Source organism: Antrostomus carolinensis, unplaced genomic scaffold (assembly GCF_000700745.2).
Source record: "Antrostomus carolinensis isolate BGI_N321 unplaced genomic scaffold, ASM70074v2 scaffold39902, whole genome shotgun sequence".
In the NCBI taxonomy this organism is placed as follows: Eukaryota; Metazoa; Chordata; class Aves; order Caprimulgiformes; family Caprimulgidae; genus Antrostomus; species Antrostomus carolinensis.
The window spans coordinates 15,026-36,447 of NW_010298308.1; the positions used below are offsets into that span (position 1 = coordinate 15,026).

The following is a 21,422-nucleotide window of genomic DNA, read 5'->3' on the forward strand; positions in this document are numbered from 1 at the left end:
GGCTGTATTAAAATAATGAATTGTATCAACAACTGAAAAGTGAGGCAGTGTTTTCACATTTTAATTGTATTTAGCTCATATGCAAAGATACAAAAAAAATCTAGTGTCCTTTCCAGTTACGTGATTTTTGAACAGTCAGTTTTTGCAGAATTGCCAAAGGAAGCAAGAAACCAAAAAAATATTTGGTACAAGATATATTTCCTTCAAACTATCTTTAACTGACAACCAAAGCTGAAATATTATACATACTAACGTAAGTTCCAATCAATAGGTGAATGATTTCCAGAATCTATGCTCTATCACCTTGAAGAAATGAAGTGTTCCAATATATTGCTTTCTAAAAGAAAAACTGCTATTATTGTTCCAATAAATAATTATATATGGCTGGTTAATTCTTCAGAGTCTGCACCAGACTGAATGATTTTGAGGAGTGTGTGCAGACTGTTTAAAACACAACTGTAGCTCAGACAGCACCACTGTTTTCACTGACAAGCCAATGCACCAGATGGTGAGTGATGCTGCAGCCTTCTGAAGTCCCAAAATAAGACGCTAAGAAATTTTATGGTTAGTACAAAAGCAAGCAATGCAGGAGTAGCCATCATCAGGTTTATGTTTTGTATTATTTAGGCAGACAAACTAAGTGATCAGCTTCAATGTATGAAACAGCCCCCTATGTGACTGGAGGATGACATAATATGTGAGCTTTTCAGAAAGTTTAAGTTGTGTTTGAAGTTTCATGTCTCTCAGTTTCAGGCCATGGACAAGCAGTTCATGGTTCTTACAGGGACCTGCCCTCAAAGGTTATTTTTGGACACATACATAAAGAAATTTATAGTTTAAAAGAAATCTTAAAGCTGAGAAATCTTAAAGCTCACAAAGGAGAAACTAGGGATACTTGAACTTCCTTTGTGGGCCATAACAAAAGGACATGGTGATAGCAGGAAGTTTAAAACAGGTTTGGCACTCATGACCAAGACTGTCAATCATTTCAGGCTTCTCTTTCCTTGTAAATCTTTACCAAATTCATGCATTTCCTCCTTGGAGGGAGGTTCTCAGTGCTTCACAAACACTGCCCTGTATTCCTTTTGAGTCAGTTCAGCTCTGCCAGCTGGTCTATGTTAGGGTATAATCCCATAAACATGATCCTTGCAAAAGGCAGGAGCAGCATTATCAATTTCTATCAGTCTTTTCCCTTTTATAGTAAAGTGAGTTGTGAAAGGAACTATGAATAGGGGATTTCTCATCTCACAGTCTGAGGGAAACAGGTAGCCTTTGATTTGATGATCTGTAGCCAATAATAAATCATAGTGGCTGTAGATGTTCATCTGGAATTAAAGTTGTTTTATAACCTTTCTTATAAGGAAGGAGAACATTATCTGCTCCTTCAGCAAAGTTCAATTGTTACTTGGTAGAGATGGACTTCCTCCTCTTAGCTAAGATTAGCACTATCACCTTGTAAAGTAACTTTAGACTTGGGATAATACAGTAAGGGTCATGAAGAGAGTGTCTTCCCAGGGCAAGAAACACACCCTCATATTAACACATAGTCCAAAGTTTCAGTAACAGGATGAAGTTTGGGCAAGTGAATTCCATGATCACAAATTAGATTTAACCACCTTTATATCTTATGCTTACCAAAGCCCACTTTTATGATGCTATGAAAAAAACAGGAGCAGTGTGAAGAGAATAAATAAAATCAGATACACAGGGTATCAAAAGTTATGTGCATCTATGTGAAATAAAATAAATAGTACAGAATAGTTTGAAATATTATTGCCTTTACCACCCTGAAAATGCTTGCACTACCCCAGTGACACAACTTATTCATAGTCACAGCAAAATGCATCCAAAAGATATTAAAAAGTTTATTTCAATGTATTTTAACCCATCCTGAAATACTTTGATATTCCATATCAGCAAAAGTCTGTGTAGTGAAAGTATGTAACCATATAGATCATTTGATTATTACGCAAAGTATTCATTCTTCATCCTTGAACATTCCCTGACGTTTAATTTGTAACCTAATTTGCATTCAATTTACATTTTAAAGCACTATTTATTTTCTATTTTGTTTGCATACATGATTTAAATCATAAGAGCAATTCTTGGTTTTTAGAAAAGGTGAGAGATGGGAGAGTGTTTTATACTTCACTTGTATATACACAGATCCAGCCACTGGTGCATCTTCCTTCCTGCACTTGACAGCTCTGCACCCTCACCTGCAAGGTTTGGCACCAAGAAAGACCTGAGCCACGGTTACCGTAGTGAGAGAACCTGTCATCCCCATTGCTCTCTTCTCTCTTGAGCAGTGCAAGAAGGGAAGTTGGCAATGACAATGTGATGGTCTTGCATCTTATACAGACATCAGTAATTGCAAACCACTGGTTTACAACACGTCATTTAAGTTGTGAATCCCAGAATCCGGGGAAAAAAACTTGTGTCCAGATTAATGTACTACATTAGAAAGAGATTTAAAATAATTTTTATAAAATCTATCCCAGAGTATAGGGAATCCGGGATTTGGGGAGTGTAGCAAAGACGGTTTGATTTTATGAACTGCTCAAAGACAAGATCCAGAGCATCTGTTAGGACTTGACTCAAATGCATCCAAAACAGAGTATTAAGTGGAAAAATTTATGAATGGCATAGTCTAACCCAGGCATATTTTGATACACTCCTGAATGCCTTCTTACACAACTATACATGAAAGAAGTGATAGTTCAAAGAAAAACAGGGACTTTGCTTTGAAGTAGGCGAAAAGTATTCACACAGCCAAAGCTGTGACAGACAACCTCTAGCAACTCATCCTGGAGTGTTTTACAATGCTATTACCCCCAATTAGTCATCTCTATGCCTGTGGTTGCTCCCCCAAGCAGCTCAAGAGCTGTATTCATGTCAATCATATTAGCTGAGATTCCAGTTTTGAACTGCAGTGACAGAGTCTTGGACAAATATTCTTTTCTAGTGTGTCTCTGGGGGTGGTAACTTCCAGCCCTGAGACAGGACAAACAGCTGTGGAAAGGAAACATCTTAGCAGATGGTTAAAGCTGTTTGCTTCGGTGCACATCAGTCAGCAACTCCCAGCTATAGCTCCTCACACTGCCTCGCAGCTATCACCTCTCAGGTGCTAATTAGCATCTCATGCGAGATCTGGTATGTGACTGCTAACATTATGGATCAACTTGATATGCACTAACATATCCTTTGTGATGTGTTAGTCTTAGATCATAACCATAAAATGCATTCTTGAAATGCTTTAAATGTGGTTTTCAAAGACTACAAAATCTAGATGCTGCTGAAAAAAATCAGTTGTTTGTTCTGTAAAAGTTCATGGGATTTCTCTCTTTTGCTGAGGCATACAGGTTGCAGAGTTTAATTTGAAATAAATATGACAGTCTGCAAGAAAGGTGCCCCCAAATTACCCTTGCTTTCTGCACGGCTGCTTCAGTGAGCTGTTCATAATTGTCCTTCTGGAATAATTCTTGAGGATGTGTGCTAGGTTAGGCCGATATTCATCATGTATGGATAATTCAGGGTTCTCTCAGAAAGGAGGTGTCTCTCCACACTAGTCTAGAAAGTCTTCCTCCCTGAAAGTTAGTCATGTCTATTTCCTCCTTAATCTTCTAACGATGTTCCCAAGCCCAAATTTATCATGGTATTAAGACTAGAATACCACAAACATTACCTGATTATATGTGTTTCTTTACATGTTGACAATTAAATTATTTTTGTCAGTAACTTTAAGCTGAAATAATTAGAAGGTCTTAGTATTTTCTAATACTTAGAGGAAATAAAGATCATGCAGCAATTTTAATGGTGCATCCATGATACAACTTGAAGCACTATTTTAGCTCATAATATATAGCTAATATATCTAAATTAATGCATATTCATCTCAGTTGCACTGAAAACATAATGAACAAAATAATCACTGAATGTTTCTGTGTATACTGAATGAAGAATGTACTGTCAAATCAGCTCTACAACTGAACAGCAAGTGGAGGTTGCTAAAGTTTCTTGACTCCCCTTCTAAGTGGAAACATCTAGTCAAATGGAACACTGAAGACCCAACAAAGCAATTCTGTTTGAAAGAAAGAATAAAATAATTTTTATAGAAAGGGAGCATAAAAAGATTAGGAGTCAAATGCAGGTTAAAAACAAAATAAAAAATTGTCAGTCTAAGAAAACTTCTACTGTCTCAGGCAGCTTGCATCCTGAAACGTGTTAGAGAGATCCAGAGCTAAAAAGAACAAGCTAAGGCCTGCTCAGACCACAGGACACTTATGGAGTACATAGCATAAGGACAACCAATGCACATTTCGGAGGAGCTCTACCCATACTGACCAAAGCCAGGCTATTGCTAGCCTGAATTGCACTTTTGCCTATCAAATTCAGCTGATGTTTCTTATTTAGATCCTTTCAGTTGCCTTACTCATTATCTTACTAAAGCCAAGTTAGAATTTAATCTTTTTTCACTCACCATTTCTTGTTTTCAAAACAAAAATCAGCGAAACTTTCATGTTAGGTGTATATTTCAATTAGGTTCCTTTCCTAATACACTCTTAAATTATAGAAATGGGATTATCTACAAGTGCTGCATCAGATAAGTAAATTAATCCAGTTAATACTGCTTTTCAGTCCTCCTTTTCTCTTTTCTATACACAGAACATACTCATTCACAAAGTAGCATCATGTTAGTTTTACTGAGAGAAACCAAGAATGTCATCAAAACAATTTCTTTGCTGGAAAACAGCCATAGTCTTTGGACAATGTATTCACAAAAACCCTTTTCACACTTTACTATAATGTGACGTTGAATACTTGTGTACTTCAAACCTTTGCAATGCATTAAAAAAAGAAAATCAGAAAATCTCCCCAAATCCAACTACATTAATTCCAGTGAAAAAGTCTTTAATAAGAACTAAGCTTTCTAAATTACACTTACCTGGAACAAAGCTTCCCTGGACCACCTCCTTATAAGCCCACCAGCCTTCATGGATTTTTGGTGAATTTTGTTGAGCTAGAAAGAAATAATCAAAGAAACAATAAAATTAAGGCAAGACACAGGAAATATTTAATTACATTAACTCTGTAAACTCTGAGGTATCATCGTTGACAGAAGAGACATTCCTCTAGTTCACAAGTGATGTTTATTCAATTTATTGAATTATGATAAGCATCTGTATCTTAAAGAAACTTGTCTCTGTTTCTCAGACAGTAAAACATACTCAGCTTCTGAAAAACCAATCACTAAACTTAAAAATTCAGGCAGAAAAAAGAGGATCTATAGCACTATTGATGGTTTCTGTGCCACCCATAAATTCAGTATGGGATAAACATGCAGAGAGCATGTGCGCATATACAGTAGTCAATATCTGAGTACAAGCTGGTAGACTGAAAAGCAGTTTCTGTCCTTCCTTTCCCAAGTTCTCCACTAAGCTCTCACTTTCAATGGGAAGAAGTGACAGAGTGAACTACAGGCAATAGCTGTGCCTGTAACTGCTTCTCCTCTCATCCTCTGTGCTTCGAGTTCCAAAACCAGAACAGAAATGCACAGCCCATAGCTTTACAAACATTGGCTTACGCTATAATGCTGAACGTAAGTTTTTTCTGCTGTCTTCTCTGTCTGCAATGTAGCACCCGCTACTTATCCCCCACCGCAGTCATCCTGGTAGCTAGGCAAGGTACTTGCTTCTGTTACACACATGTGACATGCAACTCTATTTCAGTTGAGTTCGATAGCACAGCGCAGCTGCACAATGAAAGGTTTCTGAAGGCTGTAACTAGAAAAGTCTAAGCTTTGAATAAGGTTTGTCCCTGATAAGACTGTTGCTTAAATGACTTTCTAAACTCCTGAAAAGCCAAGAGAAGAAAGGACAGTCAGTTTGCTACTCATCAGGTCATTACTTCTCTTTGTCTTGAAGGCAACCAGAACTGGAGCAAATTTTGTGGTGAAAAATGTAAAATCTCTGTTAATTGGAAATACTTTCAAAGAGCATACTGACACAGAGCAAGACAAACATGCAGTTCATTTCCATAAGATAGCAGAGTAGAGCTGATATGCAAATATGTTCTGCCTTCACCTGTATTTTGCTTGATATTTTCATACTTAGAGCAACTTTCTTGCACTGAACTACAGAAAGCTCAGCTACCTTGTATATCATTAACTTAAATTTAGGGTTGGTTTTGTTTGATAAGATACTTTCAATCTCTTGCACTAGGTCCAAGAATTTTTTGACATAAATACATAGCTACAGAAAATGCTGGATTTAGCAGCTTTTTGCTGCAGTTTCATTTCTAGATCACATACTATATACAAAAGAGATAATTATCCCAGGAAAAGTACCAGCAATATAATAAAAATTGTTGTTATTAAAAATTACAAAGAGGATGTGACATTCAGACTGAAAAGGATACAAGATGAGGACCATTACAGACTGTTCTACCAGTTACAAAACAATATTTCTGACTTAAGTGACTGTAAATTGCAGAAACAAAAGTAAAGCTGGAGTTAATTAAACATACTGACAAAAGGACCAACAGAAATCCAGACATGCTAGTGGAATGGGGTATGTGTGGATGCTGATTTCTCCTTGCAGTACTGATTCTCGTTTCGTTAATTGAATGGTGACACGCTAAATGGAAAGGACTATTCCACTGCCCATTTTTTACAGTTTGCAGATGACATTACCTTCATTATTTTAGCTTTTATATCATTGCCTAGAGAACTCAAACTGTGTATGGCTTTGTTGTGCTGGACTGCACTACACAAACATTTGGAAAATGGCAAATCCCAACCCACAATCCAAATATCTGAGCAGCAAAATATTCATGGCCAGTCTGAACTGCACGTTTTTGGATCTCAACACTGGTTCATGCAGGTTGGTTTTATGCCTCTATGTTCTGCAACACAAGTCCTTAAAGATTTCAGGATTCTTCTGCAATAGGAGAGGATGCTAATAAGTGAGTCCCAACAAAGCACAGCAATGATACTTCTACTTAAAATTTCCCAGAAAACTCCATTGCATTAAAGTGCATCTTGTAGTAATATACACAGCTAGAGCTGGTTCAGCCAACCAGAGGCAGCTGCATTTTAAATGTGGGTGGAAAAAGCACGTATGTAGATAGGGGCCAGTTAAAAAGACTTCAGGGAGGATTGGTATTTTCAAACTAAACCGCTTACTATCAGCATTCATAGAAACATATGCAACCAAAAAAGTATCACTTTTGCCCACTCTGTGGCCAATTGAAATGATACATGCCAGGTCCAGAAGAAAAATGTAATTATTCAGAGTTTAAATTAAACCAAAAATCAAAAGAGGCCATCTCTGCAGCTCTGCTTCTGTGTGTTGCCCCAGCGCTTAGTAAAGCTAATTCCAAAAGGAATATCAGGAAAACTAAGATTTTTGTCATATTTTTTTAAAATCTGCTGCATTAATATGGAACAGACTGCATGAGATGTGCAAGAAAATTAGATTATCAAAGCTTTGTACTAAATAATTGGATTCCTGTGCAATTGCTTCAGCTATCAGTGAAGAGCATGACCTGGCATAACTCTGCACATTCCACAGATATCAGATGCTTATCTCTTCAATACACATGAAAATGAAACACATAAAAAGGAGTATAATAAGCAAAATAATATATTGTACCATTGCCATATAAAACATCTAAGATAGGGCAAGAGCAATGCTGGGACTCTGTCCTACTGATTTACAGAAAACTGAGGCCAGTGATGAAATCAAGAGGAAAGGCAGGTGGTGGTTGTGAGAGAGCAGCTAGGGAGACAATCCCCTATGCCTTGCTCTTTCTTGAACCCTGGAACCTCAATGTTTTATACCGGTTCAGGCAAAACATCCTGCAAAATAACACAGAGAGTGTCTGAAGACAGATTCCCACTCTGCTGTGCATATGAAATCTAGCTTGGTGCCAAAGATTTACTCTGATGGATCCTACAGGGACTTTGCTTAGAAAAGAAAAAGATTTATAAAGCTCTAATTTCTCTGAATACAGAAGGATGGGGTTTGGTAGGGCCAGGGAGGGAAGTTTCTCTTCTCCTAAAACATTACTCCAATGTATGTTACACAAGTGGGTAAGAGGTCTTATTAAAGGAGTAAAAAGTTGTTCTCTATTTTTGTAACATAATCAGACCCATATCTGGATTAGTAATGGAACAAGAGAATATAAAATTAGAATGAACAGACATATGGACAGTCCTTGCTGGGAATCCTATCTGGGACACTTACACCTGATGCACATACAACACAAGGTCTCTACAATTGGTGTATCAATGCCCATCTGACAGAATGGCACTGTGCCTGGGTAAACAGGTTTAACCTTATGGTTCAGGAATTGTTGCCAGGGAGAAGGATTCTTCATATGCACCACCTCATGACAGCAAAAATAGCAAAATTTTCTCAGCATCCTTCTTGTTTCAGTTAAAGTAAAACTATTGTACCTTTCATTGCAGTTCTCCCACTTAAGGACCATAAAAAGAGACATGCATGCTTGCTTTGTGGATTCTGATACTCCAGTGTTCCTACCAGAACACTGCAGCACATCCATGGCTGCTCTTTTTTTTTGGCATGACCTGACACATAAGCTATTGAGGAGGCAAAAGGTCTAGAAAGCCATTCTGTATTCCTAAAGAGCGTTAGTTAAATATCTAAAAAAAAAAAAAAAAAAATCATTTCTGATACATCAGACTTCTGCTTTTGCCACCAAAACCTAGAGTATGCCTATTGTTTCCAAGAAATATTGTTGCTTCTGCAAGGCACCAAAATAAACAGACCCATCTGAACAGACATTTTGCTGTTAGGAGCAGTTTACCTGCACAAGGAGCTCTGCAACAGCAACGTTAGCATCAGCACGGTGTTCTGCCATTAGCTGGGACAGTCCACAATGCCACGTTTGTCCAAAGTGCTAGAGGATATTGACTGACCTCCATTTGCTACAGCATTCTCCCCCTCAGTACTGAAATCACTACTATCAGATTAGTAGCTCTGCTGATGTAACACCATGATGTCAGATCTCTTTCAATGCAGCTGCTGTAGAGGAGACAGGATATTTACTTGGAGCTGATATGACGTGTGTTGCTTTCATTTCGTCAGGTTATTGTAGGTACGTCTCATTGCAGAGCATAAAATTACAGGCTAAGTTCTGCATGATGTCGTGCATTTTTTTTCCTAGTGATTTCCATGTACAGGGAAACAGTATTGTACAGGATCATAAAAAATACAGTAAAAGCAAACAGCAAAAGATGCCAATGCCCCATAAAGTAACCGGTTAACTATATTTAGCTTAGAGGTTAAAACGAGTAGGCTTAGGTTTCAAAGAGAAGGTGTTGCTCAGTCAGTAAAACTATTTTAAAATCATCAGATAACACTGTATCAGATCCCAGGTACCAAGATGCAGATGCTCAAATATCTGCCTATAATTTGCAGTGCGAAGAGGTCTTTATCTTGTCGGAATGCTAATGCTGACATAATATAAAATACTCCTCAGTAAATATGCTTATTTGCAAGATATAAACAAGTCATGCTACAACTGCTTATTTACTTTCTATACTTAAATAAAAGATAAAAAGGCCTGTATCAGATGCCATAGTTTATGTCATTCACATCTGAGCATAACCCAAGAGTAGATTCCTGCCAGATCAGAATTCTCCATTCACTTTACTGCCATTTCACACAGATGAAAAACACACTAGACTGTGGAGAATCAAGCTCACTGCAGTTAGGAAAAAAATCTTTTTTCATCTGAATTTTATTGATCTGAGCTCTTCTGATTGCTGTATTAATCACTCTGCATGCTTATCTCTACTCAACTTACATCCTACGAATCTTGCTTGTGATAACCTGGCTAGTATTGCTCTGGCATTAAATACATGATAATGTTTTTATCACTGTTACCTCTTCTGCATAGTTACAAGATTAAAAAGAAAACCAGCTGCAACTATGAGCCATAGAGTCACATTACAAACAGTGCAAATCATTAATTCACTGCTAGTACTTTGATATGAAACTCAGAGAAAAATGACAGAGTGCTTCCTACAAGACAGAGGAATCCTCAAATCTGCTATTACAATGGTGAACACTGAAAAAGAAAGATATATTTATAAGGTATTAGATGCTGGTGTGATCTTCATGTCTATCCACTCTGTGTCCCACAGACTATTGGCATTATAGGCCTTATCCTGTTTCTCTTTCAGCTAATGGAAGCTACTGCTTAGCTATGTAACACTATTTGACTTTCCAACTAGAGCTCCACAGTTCACTCTGAGTAGCTTCATCACCCTCCAGACCTCTTTGTCAGTCATTCACAAGTAATCCAAGATGGCTGTGCCTTATGGCAGAAATTAAAATCAGAGGAATTTTCCTGTAGTGTTTTAGAAGATCATGTGTTCTAATAGAAAATTAGCCCTACAGAGAGCAGTGCAGGATGGTTGGGTTTTTTTTTTTTTTAAATAGTTGTAAGAAAAAGTTTAATATTTTTTGCTAAACTCCATTTCCAGAATCTTAGGTAATATGCATACTTTTTAATTATCTTAAATAGTTTTAGTTACTACATTTTATATGGATATTTTGCACAGGGTTAAACCTAAGAATGGGTTGCCTAAACTTTGGAGGGAACACAGACTTACTCATTCTAAAAAAATCAGTTTCAACATCTTCAGTCATACAAGTACCAGCTTTTGGCTCACATCAACAAATGCCTCTTAAAGCAAATGGGATACACATGTATAAAGTGGACCTGACAGCAGGGGAACTAAGCAGATGCAATTAGCTGAAGATTCAGCTCTATAATTAATGTTCAGTTTGTTTAAAACAAGTCTGTACATAATTGCAGCTTTTATTTAAGATGTTTTTATGCAGCCTTTTTATATTAAAAGAACCTAACAACACACACTTCAAGCACTATATATAGCATCATTTATAAGTGAATAGTTACAGGACAAGAAAGGTTAGCCTGCTTATGAATATTACAGCGTACATTGTATGCATCACCATATGATGAGGGAGGAAAATGAAAACAAAGGATTATAAAGGGATCAATAAATAAAATGCTTTCATCAGCTATGCCAGATTTTTTTTGTTTTGCTCAGAAAAATAATGTTTTGCTCAGAAAACATGCAAATGCTCTTTCATTAAGTTAATACTTTCCAATTCCATAAATCCTTCTTCCACCATTCCCATGTGTAAAAGCTTTCACTGCTGCTGTGAATTCCAAACAGTATTCAACACAAGCAAAACGGACGTGACCTGTTTTTATCACGTCAGAGAGCAAAAGTAAGGCACTATCATGGGAACTCTGCAATGGCACAGAGACTTGGCTATTCTGTGTATTTTCTGTTTTTTGTAATTTTATTTCCTGATAAGATTCCAATTAAAATTCTAGGCCAAAGGGTGAGATTTCATACAAGCAGACTCATATGTACACTGGCAGTAGTGACAAATAATGTGGCATAACATTACAATATAGCTAACAGCTGCATCTACTGTCCCTGTGTAGTTGGCTTTTGATGAGAGCCACTGAGTGTCCAGAGTCACTAAATGCTGCTGGGAGAACCATAAACTAAGATTTTACAAGTACTTAAACCCATATTAGGACGCGCATTCTGCTTACAGCACCCTCACCAGAACGCTGCAAGACTTTGGTAGTATCTATCAATAACTCAGTTTGCAGGAAGTAAAAAGTGGGTATAAGGCTCAGCTCTGTTCAGCAGAGAGGAAGATCTTGTGCAGATATTGTCATCCCCTCCAGTCAAATATATTTGTGAACGTTTTCACTAAAGAATTTCAAACCTTAAAAGGGGAGGAAAGAGCCAAAGGCAAGGGATAGCTAAAGGCCACTGCACAGAACTGGCAGGCAGGACTCCAGAACATCATTTCTTTCTCTGCTCTGAATCTTGCAGGTGACTATGCACTTTCATTTATCTACCTGAAAAACTGGCTTGTAATACCAGTTATCATCCCATTGTTCAAGAAGGGAAATAGCCAGACTTAGTAGAAGGGATCTCATGAAACTGTGCTCATTAGGTGCTTATAGGTTGTGCTTCACTCAGCTGTTAAAATGTAATTAGTTAATAACTTGCTTTTTGACCCCTGAATACTAACAAAACAGTTTAAATAAGCTTATGTGTAAGCAGGAATCATTCCCAATAAAGATTATGAAGAACCTGAGATGGCCATGCTAGGTAACTGCATGCTATATCATGCTGTTAAAGGAAGCTGTATAAATACATTTTTGGGTGGTGGGTCACAACTTGTAATAAGCACTTTTCCATACGTGCCCAATCATGCAACTGTTATTTAAGTTCTAATATAATCGAACAAAAGCATGGGTTGTATCTAAACCTTTTAATCAGAAAAAGTTAAAACTATTTTGACTCACTCTTCCCTGAGCACCTAAGTACACCTGTGTAAATGATGAATTGCACTGCAGTGTGAATTACTTTGTCACTGCACCCAATTTAACACAAAACTCTGCATACTCTTCCTAACTCAATTTGTAGAGCATTAAATGTCCCTATAAAGCTGTTCTCCTTTTAATGTGACTAACACACATGTGCAAGAGTTAGACCACATGATGTAACAGATGGTATGTTTGCCCTCTTCAAGTATTTTTTGGCCAACATGCCTGGAATACTAAGGCAGTGCTGCACCTAATGTTATCTGCTTCAATTTTTAAAATACATTTTTCGTAACTTCTTCAGCAAAATTTTATTTTTGAAATGATTGAGACAGGGAACTCGTATACATCTCTCTATTCTGTCTGGGAAAGCTGAGCAACTTCGATATGAAAGAATGCTGAAGGTTCTACCTACAAATTACTATCAACTAGGGATGCAAGCCTCTGCTTCCTCAGACTTCATACATATCTACGGTGTTCACATGGCTTTTGAATGAGGTATAGTTCTTTTCCTTCTCTGGCACAAGAGTCAAAATGGCAACAAAGCTGAACTACTGCAAGGAATCAAAGCAATTAAATTAATGCAGGAGAAAATACATAACTGTATTGCAGAAATTAGAACATAATACTGATTGCATGCAGTGTGGGAATTTCAAAAGGTGACACCAGAGACTCAGCACCTTTCATCTCAGTCACTGATGGCAGGATTAGGGTTTCATGGGTCCTAAACCACATTAATACAATTTGGTTGTTTCAATGTTTTCCAGAGTCTCTGAGGACAGGAGTGTCAGCATACACAACAGCCTACCCTGTGTTGGGTTAGATGGGGTAGTTCCTCTCCAATTAATTGTTTAATCGTGTCTAGATATGAAGTCTGAGGAGCTCTATAAAACAATGCAGTAAGAAGAAGCAAGATATCTTGTGATATTAACTTCAGAATAGCCCTTTACATCACACTGTATGCCTTGCACTCCCATTAATTTCAGTGTGGTTTGGGGACACTCAGCAACTTCAAAGAAATGGCCTCAATATCCTTGAGCCTTTAAAGTTCAATACATTATTAATGCTAAATTAATAGGGTTTCCTTTAAAAGGAAACCACTAAGTTCCTTCCTCAGAAGCACACATGATATTGATGTGTCATCGGGTTTCTGACCCTAGTTGCTCTCTGTACTCTCTAAACAGCAAGTTACCCATCAGTAATAGTACAAACAGTCAGGGCCTGTCCCGTTAGCTGACACAGGTAGATCTTTTTTTGATTTTCCCAAATCTTTGGTTCCCAGAAAAAGAAATTATTTCTTCAGCAGTCTTCCCATGAGGGAGCTGTGCCCAGATAAGTATTCATCACTGCTTAGGCAAACGCAAGGGGGAAAAAACAAAGGTCTTCCAATTAACCTCAAGACTAATGGCACTGATGGTATCAATGTTAGGTACTTGATCCTACAAAATACACAGCAGCCTCAAATCCCATGGAATTCTACAGCGCACTAAAACTTGAGGTCCAGAATGTGATATGGAAACATTCTAAAGAGCTATATCATATGCAGAGAATTCATAATGCTTAAGTAAAACTATTATGAGCATTTTCCGCAGTCTTAACAAAGGGACATACCTGAAAAAGAGGGAAGGAGGCTCCCTTCAATCTCCCTTGAAAAGACAGCAGAACTATAAATGGCAATCTGTAGGTCTTGTACATACATTACTCTAACTTCAGTCAACACAAAAAGATGCACTTTTCTGAGACAGGAAGAGTAATTTTCTCCTGGCTAACATAGCTACATATATGCAAAAACAATTGCAACAAACAACACAGTCATTTAAAAGCGAATGGCAAAGGAGAGGCAAAATTATTTTGATTATACGGAATTGGATTCAGAGACCTAGATTTCTAGTCATCCTGGAGCTGACAGTCAGGGCACTAATCCAGATCATCTCACAGCTCACTGGACTACCTAAATCCTCAGCACTTAAACCTTATGTCCTGGTGCTTTTTGAGATCACAAAGTCAAAAAATATTTTTCTGGCCATATAATAACAGCTTTCCTAGCATCAAGAAGAAATCTAATGTCAGAGGATAAGCCAAAATATGGATCCATTTCAAGCAGCGGCATCATGACAGAAAATTGAACCCATCATAATGTGGCTTTATTGTAATTGCTCTTCACCATTGCCACTGCAGTTTATCAGTTTCTTAGCAATAGCTGGTTCTTGGTTACTTGATATTTCTTAACAGAATGAGTGGAGAAAAACACCAACTTTGTAGCTAATTTTTCTGAATTGGTAAGTGAAAGCCTTTCTTCCAGTACGTAGCAGTACTTTCAGTGGTGTGAACAAGATTTATTTTTCAACATCAAGTATTCTTTCAGGTGAAAGCAGATCTTGACTTGCTCAAAATAATGTTTCTACATCATGCAGATTTTCAGAAGAGCCCAGTTTATGCATATTCCTGCTACTATACATGGCAAGTATAAGAAGAATCTTAAATAGCAATTAACTCGTTAAGTTCCCTTTAAACGGCCAAAAAGGGTTAGGATCATTGGGTTCACTTATGTGTGCTACTAAACAATGAGATGCCATGGGCTACCAAAAATTCCAAGGTCCATGTTAACAATACAGGGATTTTATATATGTTTCCTTCTCTCATATTCCTGGATAAACCATGGAAAACAAGTGTATATTGCTGGAGGCAAAAAAAAGGACTAAAGAAGGATAATTGCTTTTGAGATGGGTGGGGCAAGTTACAGTAACTCCCAACAAGAAGTTATTCTTAGAGTCCCCAAAAAGCAAGCAGACACTCTGGCCCTGCATCATAAAAAGCTACCTAACGTTACAAAGTGCCATTATACTTACCCATTACATCATTAATGAACCCCAAATCATTTAATTAAACAAAGTGCACAGCTCAGAATCCCATTAGTATTAAAGCGGCCACAAGACAAACCTGAACACTGTGTATCACCAGCATTAATTTACTTTGTATAAATTTAAGTTACAAGAGGCAGCTTAGGAAAGTAGAGAAGAAAATAAAGTAGTCTCATCGACACCTCAGTCCCTGTAACCCAAACAATCAGGAGTCAACCGCGATGAATAAATTGTAGTACATATATTTCACTACTACCTGTTTACCCTAAGTAACCATCAATGGTAAGGTGAAAGGTTATCCAAACCTGAAAAAAAGTGAAGAAAAGCAGCTTTTTTCAGAGTTCTAAAATCAGAGACAGGAAATAATTGTGGAAAAGTTGAACTGCAGTGCAGGAACTGAGGAGCAGCAAGAGAGAAAAATCATTCTACTCAGATCAGATGCCAGGATAAGATAAAACAGGTAAAAAAAGAACATGTCTTATTCATCTCATTTGCCAGCTGTGTCGTATTATATCAACATTCCAATTCATTAATTACTGCTTAGATATTACAGGGATGACAGACATATAAATACCTAAATGTAGAGCTTTTACTGGTTTATTTTGGACTATTTTCAAGAGACATCCCTTAAAATTTTACTGATTTGGAAGCACTGTTTGTTTATCCCACTTGTCAGGTGAAGATGGGGAAGAACTTTTTTTTTTTTCCTTCATCACACTCCCAATCTTGACAAGAGACAAATCACCCTCCATACCTCCCCCCACCAGTTTTGCTTCCCTGCAGTTCTGTGGAATATCCCTCAGAGATTACTTCTATCATCCATCTGTCCATAGTTGTGTTTATCCACTGATCCTGGAAGAAGTCATACTCTTCCCCCTCTCTGGACTGATTCCCGAGACAGCAGTGTTATTCTGGCACTCTCCTGCTATTCTGTTATTCCTATTCCAACCAACAATATTCTTGGCTAGAAATGACGCAGCTTTGTCTACCTTGGGTGACTGTAGAGAGCAGCTTATCCTTCTGAACCCTATTAAATTTCTTGGCTTCTTGGTCCTAGCAAAGGTGTCCCCTATTCATCCTTCTCAGCCACTTCTTTAGCCATTAGTTAATGGTCTTTTCCAACCAAACTATTCTATGATTCTATGAAAAGCAGTGGTATGCTTCTTTTCTCTCCCTCATTTAGTTTTGAAGTTAAGATGGAAGATATTTCACACTAGGTGTGATGTCTGTACCTGCTTCATTTTGCTGATCAAGAATTTTAATCACTGTTTAAATTATTGATGCAGAAATCCCAGGTAGAAAAAAAAAACACCTTTATTCGGGTATCTGTTGTTCATAACTTGCTCTCCCTGTCTCCAAGAGATGAGACTTTGGACACAGATAAAAGAAATATTAAAAAAAAAAACCTATCAAAGGTAAGAATTTAAAAAATGTATTTAGTTCAAGGGAACTGTATGGAGAAATATGCCACTGCAAAGATTTCATCAGGGACTTCCTAGCTTTCCTTCTTTTCATCTGTGTGGTCCTGTTTCTTCCAAGTCAAAATCCACAGAAGTTTCAGACTGTCTTTTATTCTTGCCTTTAGCAAAAAACAGTATTTTTAGTGAGGGCAAAACCAACTCAGGACTGGAAATAGAAGTTGTAAATTTTAAATGTGTATGTTTCCCTCCTTACCAGCCTGCCATATGTAGAGCAGAGACACCTGGTAGTTTCTAGTCTTTTGAAAACCAGACAGCACTGCACCTGTTACCCAGGTTTCTTCCATATTTTATTTATATATAGCTCTATTTTAACCTTTTTATTGTTCAATGTTCCATCTTTGGCCAAGACATTGACTGAAAAAAAAGTAAAAGCTGTAAAAGCCCTGCCTCCTGTACACTCTATGGCATAGAACTCCTGGAGACAAGCTGCAGATAGGATCATTCCAGTAGCTTAGCCATGAAGACCAGCTACCTACCAACTATTGTGTGAACTACTGAATGTGATAGCAGAACAGAAAAAACTCTGTCAATAATACTCATTGCCCACATAATTTAATTTATAAAAAGGCTAAACAGTTGTCCATCTATTGATATGTATAGATATTCAACTTTAAAAACACAACCATGGTGCAATAGTACAAAGTAATACACTCCAACAGTAGCAAGTCCAAGAGTCCCAACACATCAGCTTTCAAAATACCAGAAATAGGGGGAAATGTCAGGTCAATTCAGAGCAGCTTTGTTTCTTTCAGTTAAGATTCTTATTGTAATCAATTTTGATCAGTGAATGTTTCAAAGAATGATTCAGGATAACTGGCAAATTTGCTGCTGTGCAGCTGCCTGGAGAACACACAGACACAGACATCCCACACCTGATTGTCCAGAAATAAATGCCTGTTGAGTCTTCCACATATGCCGAGCACTGTAAATGGGAACAGAGAACAGTGGGATATGCAGACCTATAGATCTAGTCCATAAACACAGCATCTAACAAAAAAACATGTCCTCATGTCCTGTACCTTCCCCCTTCCCCCTGTTTCAGCCTTTGCCACTTAAAGCCTTTGATCTATGTAAGCAGAAGGGCTGCAGGTAGAGATGAAAAAGGCATGGCCAACCAGACTGTTCTCTTCAAAGCACCTGCAGTCCTGAAAGGAAAGTATCAACCAGTATCTGCTGACAACTGACTTGTCATTTCCTTTGCTATGATTTGCCTGAAGTCACACATGGCATATATATCCAAGCAGATATAAACTGCTTTGTCTCTCAGTGGGTCACACTAGCTGCAGTACACAGTACCAGGCTCTGTGGCTGCAGGATTAGATCTGGTTTGTGTTTGGGTGGTGAGGAGCACAGTACACAGTACCAGGCTCTGTGGCTGCAGGATTAGATCTGGTTTGTGTTTGGGTGGTGAGGAGCACAAGCAGAGAAGGAATGGGTGGAAAGGCTTGCAGAAGTCAGTGACAAGAAAAGTCAGACTGCAGGAAGTAAGTTACTTCCAGTCCCTTGGTCTTCCCACTGGAACACACTGAATTTGATGCATAACATCTCAGCTATTCTATAAACTCTAAGTTCACTTGAAATAACCTCCCAATGTTGGGCCAACTAACAGTCAGGAGATTAGCAACTTTAAAAAATACGTATTTGGAATACTGAAATTAATCTAAAGCAAACAAACTTTTGTTTGTGTCCAAAAAAATTTAACAGTTTGACATTAGTCTCATAGACATTAAAATTGTCACAGTTGTAGTCAGGAGAAACTGACTGAATTCTGTACATTTTAGTTCTCCCCTTCGCATAAGTGCCTGCCTCGCTGTTTGTGAAACTCTACACCAGGGAAAACCAGTGAGGGTTGATGAATAATGCACACAAATCAAAGTCCACTGTATCTGGCTGGGTAACCATACAACTACGCAATGAACAATGCTACTGACTCTGTAAATTTGATTCTGAGCCCTGCTAGACAGATGCTTAGGGTCAAAATTGGATGACAAAACTGGATGCACGGAAAGGATCTTACACTAGGGTCCTTTATCCAGCTTTCAAGTTCACACCAGGCCAGGTTCACTGCAACTGGCATGCTACAATGCCAGGTTTGCACTCAGCTACTCAGGAAACTAAGCTCAGTACCAGAAGATGCCAGCTTATTTTACATTAGTCAGACTGATCCCCACCATTCCATACATGCTTGGAGTTGATCCAGCCACGTACCTAAGAGGAATCATGTGTTTTCTTAAATCCTTATGGTACTGTGTACGTGGCATCTGTTTGTTTTTTCCCCAACACAACTTTGTGCAGCAATATGTTGATAAGACTGCTCTTATTTATTTTTTGCATATTTTGCAGCACCAAAAAGTTGTAGAGGTCATATGCTAGAAGCAGTACAAAATACAGAAGATCATCTCTATTCAAGAACTTGAGAGACCTCATTATTTAGCTGGAAAACAAACAGTTTTCACTGTGGCTGCACCTGCTTCAAACTATTCTACTGACCTTCAGCCTTTAGGCCAAATCCTTTCTCTATGTGTCTCCATTTTGCAATGTTTGACCATGTCCTGCCTTCACCCCCTGGTTCTCAAATTCATGTATGCTTATGGTCTCCTTATTGGTACAGCATCGCATATAAGGAGCTTGAGTCTATAACTCTTAGTAATGCAAGCAGTTAATGTAATTCAAAGAGTTTTCCTGTATGAGTGAAGATTAATAAGGTTTAACAAGACTGACACAGCGCTCTGCAGAACACAACATTTTGATAAACGGTGCTCTCATAGCATCTTACGCTAGGTGCATTCTAAAACATTTAAAATTATTCTTATGATTTCAAATACTCACGGAATATGGTTCTGGAACAAACACAAGTTGTTTTGTGACCCATCTGTATTACAATCTTCCTTTTTGAGTAAGGATTTTGTGATTTCCACAACTGCAACCCAAGGCAGACATGAAGAATGTGGCACTGAACTAGTACTATTGCTACACAGCCCAGCTGGTTAGATATCAGGCCATGCCATCCAATGGTGATAATATTTCCTTTACAATCACTCATTATTTCTTTTCATTATTTTCTGCTATTAGAAAGCAGCCTGAGCATTCAGAATATGTCAGGACAATAAACAAAACAACAAAAAAATATTAAGGAAGATATGCTTTTCTTCAATAATTCTCAATATTTATTCTAGCAGTTGAAGGGCAATATTTATTCTAACAGACTTCGTAGAGTTAACAGTCGATTGGATTTGAGCTGAAAGGAGATCTACACCCTTCCCTCTCCCCTACCCCAGAAATAGCTCACAGTAAAAGAACAGATTTTCCTCTTTGGGTGGTATTTAATTAATTCAATTGCAAAACTTTTCAGTGAATTTGGCATGAGTAAAATGACACTTTGGCACAATTGGTATTTAGCAAACTATATCTTGACCACATAAGAACATCAACATTTTCGTTCCTTTAATTCTTTTGGTAGCTATTCTACATCAAAGAGTAAAAGAGTTTTGTGGAACATCAAGATACATTACTGAGTATTAAAACAAACAAAACCCCAAACAGTAGGCATTCAATTTTGGAAATTAAGTCCTAACCTAAATAACCTAAAAGTGATTTCTAATCACTTTTCATCATGAATCTTTAAAGAATTTTCAATACACAATTATAGACTGGTCACAGATCAGAGGCTAAGAATGCATTAAAATGTTAGGTATTAACCATTCCATTGTTATTAAATACACAGTGGTAATTCACAGATAACTCTGCTGTAATTTGAGTAAGCGTCAAGGTGATCCAGAAGCTTAGCAAATTTTAACCATCTCAAAAAGCACAATTATGAAATCATGTCACCTCTGATCTCGAGTGCCAATCTTTCTCTTCTGCCCTGAACAACTTTTCATTCACCCCAGGTTTAAAAAAAAATGACAAAGAAATGCTAAGGCAGACTAACTAAGGGAAATATTAAACCCTAAACTCAAATGCCTGCTTAAACAACAGCACCACTTTCCTTCCATCTGCATTTAGCCGCGTTCTTGAATTTAGTGTGGCAACATGTGCACTGAGTGCTGTGGTGAAATGGGGCTGACAGTACCAAGTGACATGAGGGACACACACTGGCCTGTTTCCTTAGGACAATTATCACCCTGAACAGGCATTTTGTATTAAACCTTCTTCTTCATAATCTAAAAGCCCCTATCCTTCTCCCTGGCACTGTTTCCCAAAGAAGTCAAAGTCTTGTCTGCAAACCCAGAGACTCCATCAATTCATGTGAAGTCGGTCAACAGAAACTAGCACAGTACTAGTCAGGTTAGTGTCACAACTGTAAATACAATTTCAAGCATAAATGAACATAAATGAGGTCAGAATCCACTTAAAATGCTAACACAGACATTTGCATCAGGTTTAACTAATGTCATAAAAAACCGGCACAATTTACACTATTTCAACTTTAAGTATCAACTAGCTGTAAGCCACTCTGCCTCACACAGATCTGCATTAAGAATGATACAAGACTTGGACCTGGAAGCCTCAAGACCCTCAAGGCAGCTTTTTCATTGCTTTATAGTCTGTCTGGGCAATTATCTCTGTGAAATGCAGTGCAAAGCCCTACTATTCTGATTTGGCAGTGAGCTGTAAGTCAACTGCCTGACCTACCCAAAGAGGGTTCTACACACTGAGCAGCAGCACC

At 37.8% G+C, this 21,422-nt stretch overlaps 1 long non-coding RNA gene across 1 annotated transcript in view; it reads right to left on the reverse strand.

The window, feature by feature from the left end:
- Positions 1-1,040: 1,040 nt before the first annotated feature.
- Positions 1,041-21,422, reverse strand: part of LOC104520664 (uncharacterized) — a 42,019-nt gene continuing 21,637 nt past the window's right edge. Inside the window, exons 2-3 of the long non-coding RNA XR_727969.2 lie at positions 4,946-5,020; positions 1,041-1,145 (exon numbers count right to left, since the gene is read on the reverse strand). This is a non-coding gene — a long non-coding RNA (uncharacterized LOC104520664). The remainder of the gene's footprint in view (positions 1,146-4,945; positions 5,021-21,422) is intronic.